Source organism: Daphnia pulicaria, chromosome 1, assembly GCF_021234035.1.
Source record: "Daphnia pulicaria isolate SC F1-1A chromosome 1, SC_F0-13Bv2, whole genome shotgun sequence".
NCBI lineage: Eukaryota > Metazoa > Arthropoda > Branchiopoda > Diplostraca > Daphniidae > Daphnia > Daphnia pulicaria.
The window spans coordinates 2,636,907-2,647,787 of NC_060913.1; the positions used below are offsets into that span (position 1 = coordinate 2,636,907).

The window sequence follows — 10,881 nt, forward strand, 5'->3', positions numbered from 1 at the left end:
ACTGCAAGATTTCTTGTTTTTTTCTGGAAAAAGTATATTATTTCATTACCGGATTGATTAAACGTCCCCGTTTGATGGGGCAGTTTCAAATACAGAATTCAGTACCAACTGAACGACACCATCAATCGATTTCGTCCTTTATCAAACACCTATCGCGGAGTTGCCCATCTTACGCTGCCAATCGTAGAAAAATACAAGGAAAGGAGGATGTATGGATTGATGGAGCACTCAGCTTGGAAAATGGTTTGGCCGTTTGAAATTTGATCTAAATTTACGAACATCACAAAGAAAATTTGCGAACGAATGAATACTATTCAATATAATTTTTTAATTGTCTGCGTATTGAAATGATTGTGGTAAAAACTCGCCAAATCAAGAGGTTTTCTGAGCAAGGAATCAAAATAGTAATCAGAGTTGTTATCTTAAATCCGTGTACTTTCCTCGAGAACATTTAAAACAATATATGGTTTTTTTAATTTACACAATTTACCTTCTTACCCAAACACTTTGAAAGCAGTTGTTGGTAATTTTTTTTTGGATTTCGTTTTTACAGCAGAAACAGTTTGCTCGTTGAGACAAGTTTAACTTAAGAAACACAACTTGTAGAATAATGATAAAAAATTAAAAATCAATTTTTTTGCTAAATTACCAGTTTGACACATGTTTTTCAAAAGAGAAATTTCAACTTTACATCCACAGGATATGCAATCCTCAAAAACGATACTAAGAGGCATCCTTCAGGACTAGTTTTTTAATACGCTGGATCTTAGAATCAAGAATTTTCGAAAAACGAAAATTCAGACCAATTCAAATGTGACTCTATATTCAAATCAGAGAACATGAAATGAACATAAATGAAACACGAAAAAAAAAATTATATTCAAAGTTACGCGCAAAGCTTTCGTAAATCTGGTAAACAAAAGTCTTTCAACAAAGAAGGTTTTGTGATGGGCGATGAAATGATGGGCGCTGGTTGTACGAGACACTCATCTATGTAATCTGTTTGAACAATCTATCGGTAGATGGGAGAAGCAAGTTGCCAGAAGCGCTCGGAAAAATAGGGTTTAAATATAGAAAAGGGTGAGCGGGTGGATTGATAACAAAGCTGGGTTACAAAGTATGGTACATGACTCATAATAGCTGCATGGGGGGACGAAAAATGGCACTAAAAGTATTTGCAATAATTAACTAGAACTGTTTCAAATGAATATTTTAAAAATACGGATCTTTGTTGCGTCTATTTGTCTATCTCTTACTTGGTTTCGGCTGCGCCACCCACGAGAACCGTAAGCAGAGTGGCTTATAGATTATAGCTTAGATCTAAGCTATTTTAAAAAAGATTAAAATGTGAAGCACAATTCAGAATTTTTTTTTAATGAGCGAAGTTTGAAAACTCATCGCCGAACCATGTAACCCACCTGTCCCGTTTAAGCCCATTCTTCCCTACAGGATATGCCCTTAATGTGGTTACTAGTATTTAAAATACTACAATACCTATTACATTGGTTGTAAAAAGCCTAGTTGCTGAAGTTAATGAAGGGCCAGAAGCTCATGAAACAACTTCTGGATTCTTCACAATTCTCAAATCAGAATTCATTAATTATTAAATCAGAAGCAATAGACCGAGTACTTTTTTACCGCTGTTATGAGCCCGTATTGAGAAAACCACATCAAAATAAAATAATAGTACAATTAATACAAAAAAATTAACCTAACAGATTAAATGAGTTAAATGAAGTCTGATCTCAAACTAGGCCTACCTCTTAGTATGGTTTTTGATCATGATTATCAGAAAAACAAATTTCTCTAAAAGCGGGCGATCGATTTTTCTGGGAGTACTGTGATGTGACGAACATGTACAGTGATATATGTACATGAGAATACCTGCCTATTGAATCAATTAGTAGAGTCACTATGAACACTTCTTGAAACTGTAAACCAGGTGTAAAAGTGAGAAGTGAAGAAGTTCAAACTAATCAATTGGATTTCACCAAACATGGATTACTAGCTAATATATCGTACTCGTCATTGGGTTCACCCTGGAATATACAGTTTATTGATCCTTAAATCCTCCCATGAGAAACACAGTTCTACGAAAAGAACATTAAATATTCCGTCAGAAGAGGAAGAATTCTTTGACATGTTCAGGGGAAAGTTCCAGTGGCGAATCAAACTCTTAACATCTTTGAAAAAGAAAAAATATGGAGACCATCTTATTTAAAAACAGCACTTAACTTCGAACAAGAAATATACTAAATATGGATCCCACAGTAGGCAGAGTATACATATAGATTCTACCAGAACGCATTTCATTCATTTATCTTTATTCAAAGAAATTTTCATAACCTCTTTTTTACATATGACGATGCTGTTGGTTTTATTTTAAGAAAAATAAGATGGCTTGAGTATTTCCTAATTCTTGTGAATTAATTCGGAATAAGTTCGTGACTAGCTTGTACTTGGATCTTCAAACGGTTAACCAGCCTTTCTTGAAGATTATTTCCTCAAAATTATAATTTGGTCCAACAGTTATTTAATAAGAAGAATATTGCCGTTATCATTCCCAAAAAATTGCAGCAAGATTTAATCAATTATAGACTTCTTTCAAATTTAAATTTAAAAGCCTAGTAATCCCGTTCAGCAAGTACTTACATGAGCGGAGTATAAAGAATACATTACGTTGAAGTATTTTGTTTCCATAACTCCCGACGGACTTATAAATTTTCTTTCTACAGGAATTTGAGTCCGAACCACTGACAAAGTGGTAATGAAACAATTAGTTTCTTGTTAACATTGGTCGAGGATTCACTTAATGGCAAATCGAGGTTTTGAAAGAATTGAACGTTTCATATCGAGCAAAAAGTGTAGATTAGTCTGGCAATCGTCGGTAATGTCAGGTGTAAGGTCAAGCAAAAAAGATGATCTTGATGGTATAAATATTTCAAGAATGCGCATTCATTTGGAATGCGAAATTAGGCGATTACCCCATTCTAATTGGATTCTCCTTATAAATGAATAAATAACCAACGACTGAAGCGTGTTGATATTATAAAAATTGTTTGTGGACTTGATTTGCATCTTGTGATCTTGATGGTATAAATATTTCACGAATGCGCATTAATTTGGAATGCGACATTAGGCGATTACCCCATTCTTATTTGATTCCCCCATTAAACAACCCGATTGGCCTGGAGACTACGCTTTCACAACTCTTCCAGGTGATATTTAATTTGAAGAAAATTTTAGAGACAACTGGTATGTGGACTCTGGCTGCACTATTCATATGTCGGATCAGTTTCATCTTTTTTCAAACTATCAAGCGGTTAAGAATGGAAGTTGGCCAGTCAAAGGAGTTGGATGTAGTAACAATCTTCTCCAAGCCAAAAGAATGGGAGACATTACAATCCAAACCAATGTCAACGAAGAATGGCATTCAGGTATTCTAAAGAATGTACTCTTCGTTCCTGATTTAGGCGTCAATCTTTTATCCGTTCGATCTGCAACAAAATCAGGCCTGCGCTTCTTGTTCAACAATGACCGAGTTACCATCTCTAATGGGGAGAAGATTGTGGTGGTTGGTGAAAGTTCTCGAATCATCTATATCGTCTGAATATACGAAGTGTCAAGAATCATGTCTCAAGGACAGAATTCAGATGGTCAACAAACTGCATTCCATGCACTATCCAGACCGGAATTTCAACCTCTTCACCTGTGGCATCATCGTCTGGGACACACAAGACCAGAAACCATCCGAAAGATGGAGTCAGAGAAGTTGGTGGATTGACTTATCATCAAACGAAGCGACACATCTGCTGGACCATTCTGTGAAGGTTGTGCCCTAGGTAAACATCATAGGCTTCCTTTTCCAACTGGAGGGAGAAAACGAGCCAACAGGATAGGAGAACTCATTCATTCCGACGTGCGTGGACCAATGTCAAGACCTTCACCTAAAGGAGCCAAGTACTTAGTTATTTTCAAGGACGATTTTAGTGGCTTTGTCTTCATTTATTTTTTCAAGCTGAAATCTGAGGTGGAAGCACTTTTTAGACAACTAGTCTAACGCATCTTGGTAGAAACTGGCCAGCACGTTGCCACTCTTCGCTCAGACAACGGCGGCGAATATTTCAGCAACAAGTTTGAAGAATATTTGAAGTGGAGGGGAATCAAGCATGAATAAAGAACCCCGAAGACCCCAGACTAAAACGGAGTGTCGGAGAGATCCAACCAGACAATAGTTGAACCAGCCAGAAGCATGCTGCATGCCACAGGTCTTCCGATTGAGCTATGGGTGGAAGCCTCCAACACAGCCGTCTATATCAACAATCGAGTAGTGTCAAGGAGTCGAGAAGGAAAAACGCCTTATTAGTTCTGTATAGGTATCAAGCCAAATTTTTTTCATCTTCGGGTGTTTGGAGCAGATGCCTATGTTCATGTGCCGAAGGATGAACGGACAAAATTTCATTCCAAGGCAATTAAGTGTATCCATGTTGGGTATTGTGAAACCCAGAAGGCTTTTAGACTATGGGATCCAGCCACTAGAAAAGTGAGGATCAGTAGAGATGTCCTTTTTAACGAAGAAAGGTTCTGTTCTATTTCAAGAGAATCTAGTTTCAGCGATCCTCCATTGGTGTACCCAGAAGCATTGGTTCCTGAGAATTCGATATTGAGTCCATCAGAGAATCCGCCTGAGACATTGCCGTCTGAAAATCAATTGCCTTTGAATCCAGATCAATCATCTGAAGCCCAAGAAGCACCGACTGTTACCGTCGATCCAACTGCAACGAATCCAAGAAAAAAGAAGCGAGTTACCATTATCACTCCCAGAGAAGAAAATCCGCTTGGAGCAAGGATCCGAAACAAACCCAGCCGGTGAATAGAAGAATCGCAAACTGAAAAATATGCTGGAATGGCGTTACTGGATGTTGAAGAACCGGAAATGGTAGAAGAAGCTCTCAACCCAGCTGAATCAGAGAAGTGGATCTTAGCCATGGATGAAGAGAATCATTCGCTTATGAAGAACAACACTTGGGCAATCTACAGGTTACCAGTTGGAAGAACTGCAATCAGGAACAAGTGGGTGTATAGAATTAAATCTGGTATCGAAGATAGATACAAGGCAAGGCTTGTAGCAAAGGGGTTCACACAAAAACCTGGCATTGATTAGGAAGAAACCTATTCTCCAGTGGTGAAACATGACTCTCTGCGTGCCGTACTTCCAATCACAGCTGCTGAAAATCTTGAGATGGTGGAATTGGATGTAAAACAGCTTTTCTGAATGACCTGATGGACCTTCATGAAGAACTTTACATGTTCCAACCAACAACATTTGAAATTGAAGGACAAGAGGACCTGGTTTGCTGACCGAACAAATCACTGTATGATTTAAAACAAGCCTCGTGTTCCTGGAACGAGAAATTCAACAATTTTTTGGTGCAGTGTGGTTTCTCACAAAGTAAGGCAGATCCGTGTGTTTACACAATCAAGACAGATACCGAACTAACCATAATGGCCATATGGCTTGATGACGGTATTGTTTGCAGCTCTCTACAATCAAGATTGGAAGATATCGTCCGCTACCTGGAAAATTTGTTTGAGATTACTCATGGTGACGTGGAGTGTATAGTAGGGATCCAAATAAGAAGAAATCCAGAAAGGAGCCTTATTCACATCAGTCAAGAGAAATACATCGAAAAGACACTCAAGAAATTTCACATGGAGAACTGCTATCCGAAAACAGTACCGGCGGACCCACATGCAAGATTGTCCAACAATGCAGAAAGAGACCCAAAGGATTCCTTCCCGTTTAGAGAAGCAGTTGGATCTTTGATGTTTGCGGCTACCTGCACAAGACCTGATATTGCCTTTTCGGTGAATCAAGTTGCGCAGTTCTCAACCAATCCAGCAAAGGGACATTGGGAGGAAGTGAAGAGAATTCTTTCGTACCTTCGAGGCACCATCACTTCTGGAATCTCCTATGGAGGAGTACAGGAGAGAAATATGCTGCTAACGTATTCGGACTCGGACTACGCTGGCGATCTCGTAACTAGGAAATCAACCACTGGCGTTTTTTGTTTCCTCAATCAGGGGCCCAGTGTCTTGGTCTAGTCATCGTCAGGACTGCGTATCTCTTTCATCTACCGAAGCAGACTATGTTGCTGCCAGTGCAGCCACGAAAACAGTCATATGGTTCCGGCAACTACTGGATGACATCGGATGGGAGCAGAAGTCACCTACTACCTTATTGTGTGATAATCAAGGTGCCAACAGCTTGGTGAAAAACTCTGGACATCAAGCGAGAAGTAAGCACATAGATGTCAAATACCACCACATCCGCAACATGGTCAAGGAAGGGGTCATTCATATCCAGTACATTCACACTTCACAACAACTATAAACATTAACTAAGATATTCTAACAAAGCCCCTGGATGGACAGCTCTTCAGTCGACTCCGGGAAGAAAGCAACATTGTTGATTTTAATCATGTAATGTAAAATTGAGTGGGTGTGTGGAAATAGCAATTTCCATCTCATGTGGTGAGAAGAAGCTTCTTTCTTGGTACCCATGTTGCCCTGATTCCTTTGTGCGTTACTGCGTTGTGTAATATGTAAGTGTTGGAAAGCCTAGCTGGATCTATGTGTCAATTTGGTATGTTCCTTCTCTACACAAATATAGCACAAGTAAGCTGTTAAACTCTTGTATGTATACTTTTTTACTTTATTCAACATAATCAACGACTGAAGCGTGCTGATATTACAAAAATTGTTTGTGGACTTGATTTGCAAAATCCATTAATAAAATGAGAGAAAATTTTGATTCTGATTTAACCAATCATTGTATTGTAAACTAAATAGAAAATAGAAAAGGCCATATGGAATCAATCCCAAGTTGCAAACCCTTTCGAAGAAGACACTTGACACATTCTTTATCACGCGATAGAGGGACGATAACCACATTTTATTTTTTTTATCTGGATCAGCCAGACACGAAAAAAAAAATTCTCTAACAGTAAAAGTAGGTTTTTATCTAAATGAAGATATCGCCAAATCTGAGCTGGTAACGTTGGTGATGATGTCTTTGGCCATTTTTTGAACAAAGAAGATGCAGATACGGAAGACGGCAATAAACCCTTGAAGAGGAAGAAATACGGGAAGTAGGAAAGGTTTCTGATTTCATTCAGGGACTCTTGGACAAGGTTCCAAGGGAGCAGCAAGAATCAACGTGTGGGGTACTTTTTTGTTTTCAACATCTGTTTTTGGTTGATGGCCCCCTGAAATCAACGACCCCAATGGAGCATCATATTAACAGGGGTGATTCCTAGGCGATAAGTTTTCCGCCGTTCTAAGTCTCTCCTGCCAAGAGGGAGAGAAGGATGGAAGTAGAAATAATGAAGAAGAAAATTGTAGTAAAGGAATCCAACAATCCGTGGTCGCCAAGTGTCCTGTTGATTTCTAAACCCAGTCATTCATTAAGTTTTTTTAAACTAAGAATTTAAGTTGGCGACCCGTTTTACGAAGTCGACGTAAGTCTCATAACCTTTTTCAGGATACGGGAATTGTCTTTCGTGAGAAAGCTCCACTTATCGCCCATAGATGATCTCAAACGGTGTCATACAGTTGCTCGACTGTCTCACCGTGTTTAAAGCCACTACCACTTCGGTTGTCATTTTCACAAATTAGTCAAAGAATTATAGGTTTTCTATGAATATCATTTGTTAATTATGATTTTTTTATCTTCTTTTAGAACGGGAGAGAAAGTTGGACATTTTTTCCGTGTGGGGAATATCATCTGTATTTTGTCACTAAGTAATTGTTTTTATTGTCAGGAAACGAACGTGTATGCTACAATGGTGAAGATGATGGACATTTGCATCGAGAGTGTACAAACCACAAGTCCCTGCCTTGCCACTAATGTTTCAATAAGTACACGATTGGAGACAAAGCCACACCCATTGGTTCTAGTAGGAGATGTGCTTCGTACAGCTTCTTCATTCCGAAGTAACAAAAATTGTTATGCAGCTGTGGCAGCCGAAAGCTCCTGCAGACATCGACTGGCTTCTTGCCTAAATTTGAAAGACAAATAAAATAATGCAAATTTATACCAATTTAATGTTACTCTATACATACCTTCAATGCACTCCAATTGCTTCTGAAAATGGTGCTTTGAAAACGGTCTCATAGAGATCATACATATTCTCTGGCGTATGTCACTGTAGCAAGGACTGGATAACACCCTGTACCCGAAAAGGGGGGTATTCTTCAGATTGTCTAGCTCCTTCAGAACCGATTGATTCAAAAAACGCTTTAAAAATATTGTCCTTCAATGGCTCAATCATGCTCATGCTCCCTCCATAAATTAAATCCTAAAATGTAAATTGTGGATTATGAAGTTAAACGGATCAAAAAATTCTGAATACCAAGTTCTTTTATGTTGTTTTCAGTCGTTGCAGTCCAAACATGGGGTATGTTGAAATGTCTAAGAAAAAGTAGCACGTATTAGTTTTAATAGTTTTTTAGGCTAGTTAAAACATATTTGACTTACGAGTAAATTACATTCATACTGTCAATGGCTATGCCATAACACTTCCAGAGATCGTAATACACTCCAAGCTGATTCTTCTCAATGCTGCCATTTACTTGACTGAAGATCGATTAACCATGGTTCTCCAGATGTTGTTTAGTGTCCATGTACAATGATCCCATATCCAAAACCTCTGGTTCATTTTGGCAAAGAGATTACACAAATAACTTTCCATCGCTCAATCTCCCGCCAGAAATTGCTTCCTCACCGGAAAGAACTGAGGATAAAAGCTCTTTCAAAGTATTCCAGTAATGAACCATTCTAGATTCTACGCTTTCAACCTGGTATTATTGTCTAATGCTAACACTTTGAAGTTTAATGATCAATGTAAATTTTGCTTGATTGCGATCGAAAAAATTGCGAAACCGCCAAAAAGCTGTCTCCCAACTTGATTGATTGTTTCTAACTAATCTAAATTAAGAAATATGGTAATCAAATAAAAATAGTATTGCTTAAATTTATTTATTGGAACGGAAACATATGGCGCGCCGTTTACGACATGAAAAAAAATCGAAAAAAAACGCCACTGCTATCTAGCGGTCAAATTTTGAACTACACAATTTTTTTTGTTGAAACGGAACAGTTTATGCGATTATTTTGAATAGATAGAAGTTTTAAAATCTGTATTATTTTTCTAATTGTAACTGAAAAGATCGAGATTGGAAGTTCCAAATCTGTATTATTTTCTAAGTGAAAAGATCCAGGTAAAAAACAAGGTCAAGCATACACTCGAGAAGACACTAACACAAATAAACGAAATACAAACTTGAATACATTACGTTTAACCACGTTTAACATTAATCTTAGTTGTTCTGCCCATCGCAATGGCAGTCAGAATTTGAAATATGATAAAAGACGAAGAATTTGCGAAGGACGTACGTGGATCTTTAATCGCCATCCTTTGGTCCATCAGCATCCTTGTTTACTTTTTTGCTTTCGTAGGTTATTTTTGCCCCTTCTGGACAAAAAAAAATTGTCATCCCTAAATAGGAAAATAAAACCTTAAATAAATATGCTAAATATGCAAATAATATTCACCCCGTTATTCAAAATATGCTATATTCCTACCGTAGATGGGTGGCAGAATGCTCTCTGCTGTCACAGGACAGAATGTTTTCACCGCAATCAGGGCATTTTACTCGTATGCCGACTGGATCCGTTGGAAGAAGTAAGTCCCGGTGTGGAATAATGAAAATATCTCCAGTAGATCCGATGGCACTCTGCATAGATAGGGGAATTAACCAATTGTTACATCTTTTTACTAATTTTTCAGCTGTAAAAGATATAGGAATGAAAAAATAATTAAAAGATAAAGTCACCTTCAAGGTAGCCATGTTGGCTGAATTATCAATGATATCGTCTTCTTTAAAAATACCATTTCTTGCCTTGGCATACGAGAACTGTATTCCATTGAGGGCCGGAAATTCCCTATTCAAAATAGGAAAATAAGAAATCGAAATGATCAAATGAACATTAATATTCATACTTATACAAAGATCCAACCAGTTCCTTTGAGGTGGCATCATTCATCGATAAATTCATTTTTTAATTAACAAAAATAATATAATTTGTCTAACTCGCCATCTATGAGTCACATTTAACACCTGTCGCGTGCCGATTGACCATCAGACCGACTGTTCCTGTTGCTTCTCTCTGAAAAAAGTTTTTTTTTCAGTTTTATTTCTCACAATAACCTTGTTTCTTGTTTTTTACGGAAAAAAGAATCACATGCTGTTATCGTGGTGAATTTTTCAGTATTCTTAATCTGTTCCTGAATTTCCGAAAAAGTCCATGGATCACGTCTTGTGAAGTAACTTCCTCCAACAACGGTTACCTTCAGAGGCTTGTTAGTTGTTACGTAAGTTCGTGTAAATATTTAACCATATTACATTATTGCCAGCACATTAGCACATTCGCCAGGAAGGCTAATGCCCCAAATTTCTGATCTGCTTCTAGAAAAATCACCGTGTTCCTCACGGGAGAAACATTAAATTTCACCTCATTAAAAGGGGTCTCGCTTTATTGGATGTATACAAAGTTCGAGAACTCTTATTTTTGTCAGGAAAAGTAACGTATTCGATTTTGTTCTCATAGTTGCTGGAGGACGAACAAAATCAAATGTGGTTTTTGGACACACCCGTTACCATGGCATTAATTTTGGAGATCCCTGACAATGATTCAAAGCCGACAAATTCCGAATCAAAAATAATTCAAATCTTTTCTTTCAATTTTTTTTTTTTACTTCTTGAACAACGTCACCGACGGCAAAATTTTTGTACCAAATCACAGCAAGATTTATTTGG

The 10,881-nt window shown here is 37.8% G+C and overlaps 1 long non-coding RNA gene across 1 annotated transcript; it reads right to left on the reverse strand.

The window, feature by feature from the left end:
- Window positions 1-9,511: 9,511 nt before the first annotated feature.
- On the reverse strand, window positions 9,512-9,729 carry LOC124320532. Its single transcript, XR_006913975.1, has 2 exons — window positions 9,647-9,729; window positions 9,512-9,560 (listed from the first exon to the last, which is right to left on the reverse strand). It is a non-coding gene; the product is annotated as an uncharacterized LOC124320532 (long non-coding RNA).
- Window positions 9,730-10,881: the final 1,152 nt, after the last annotated feature.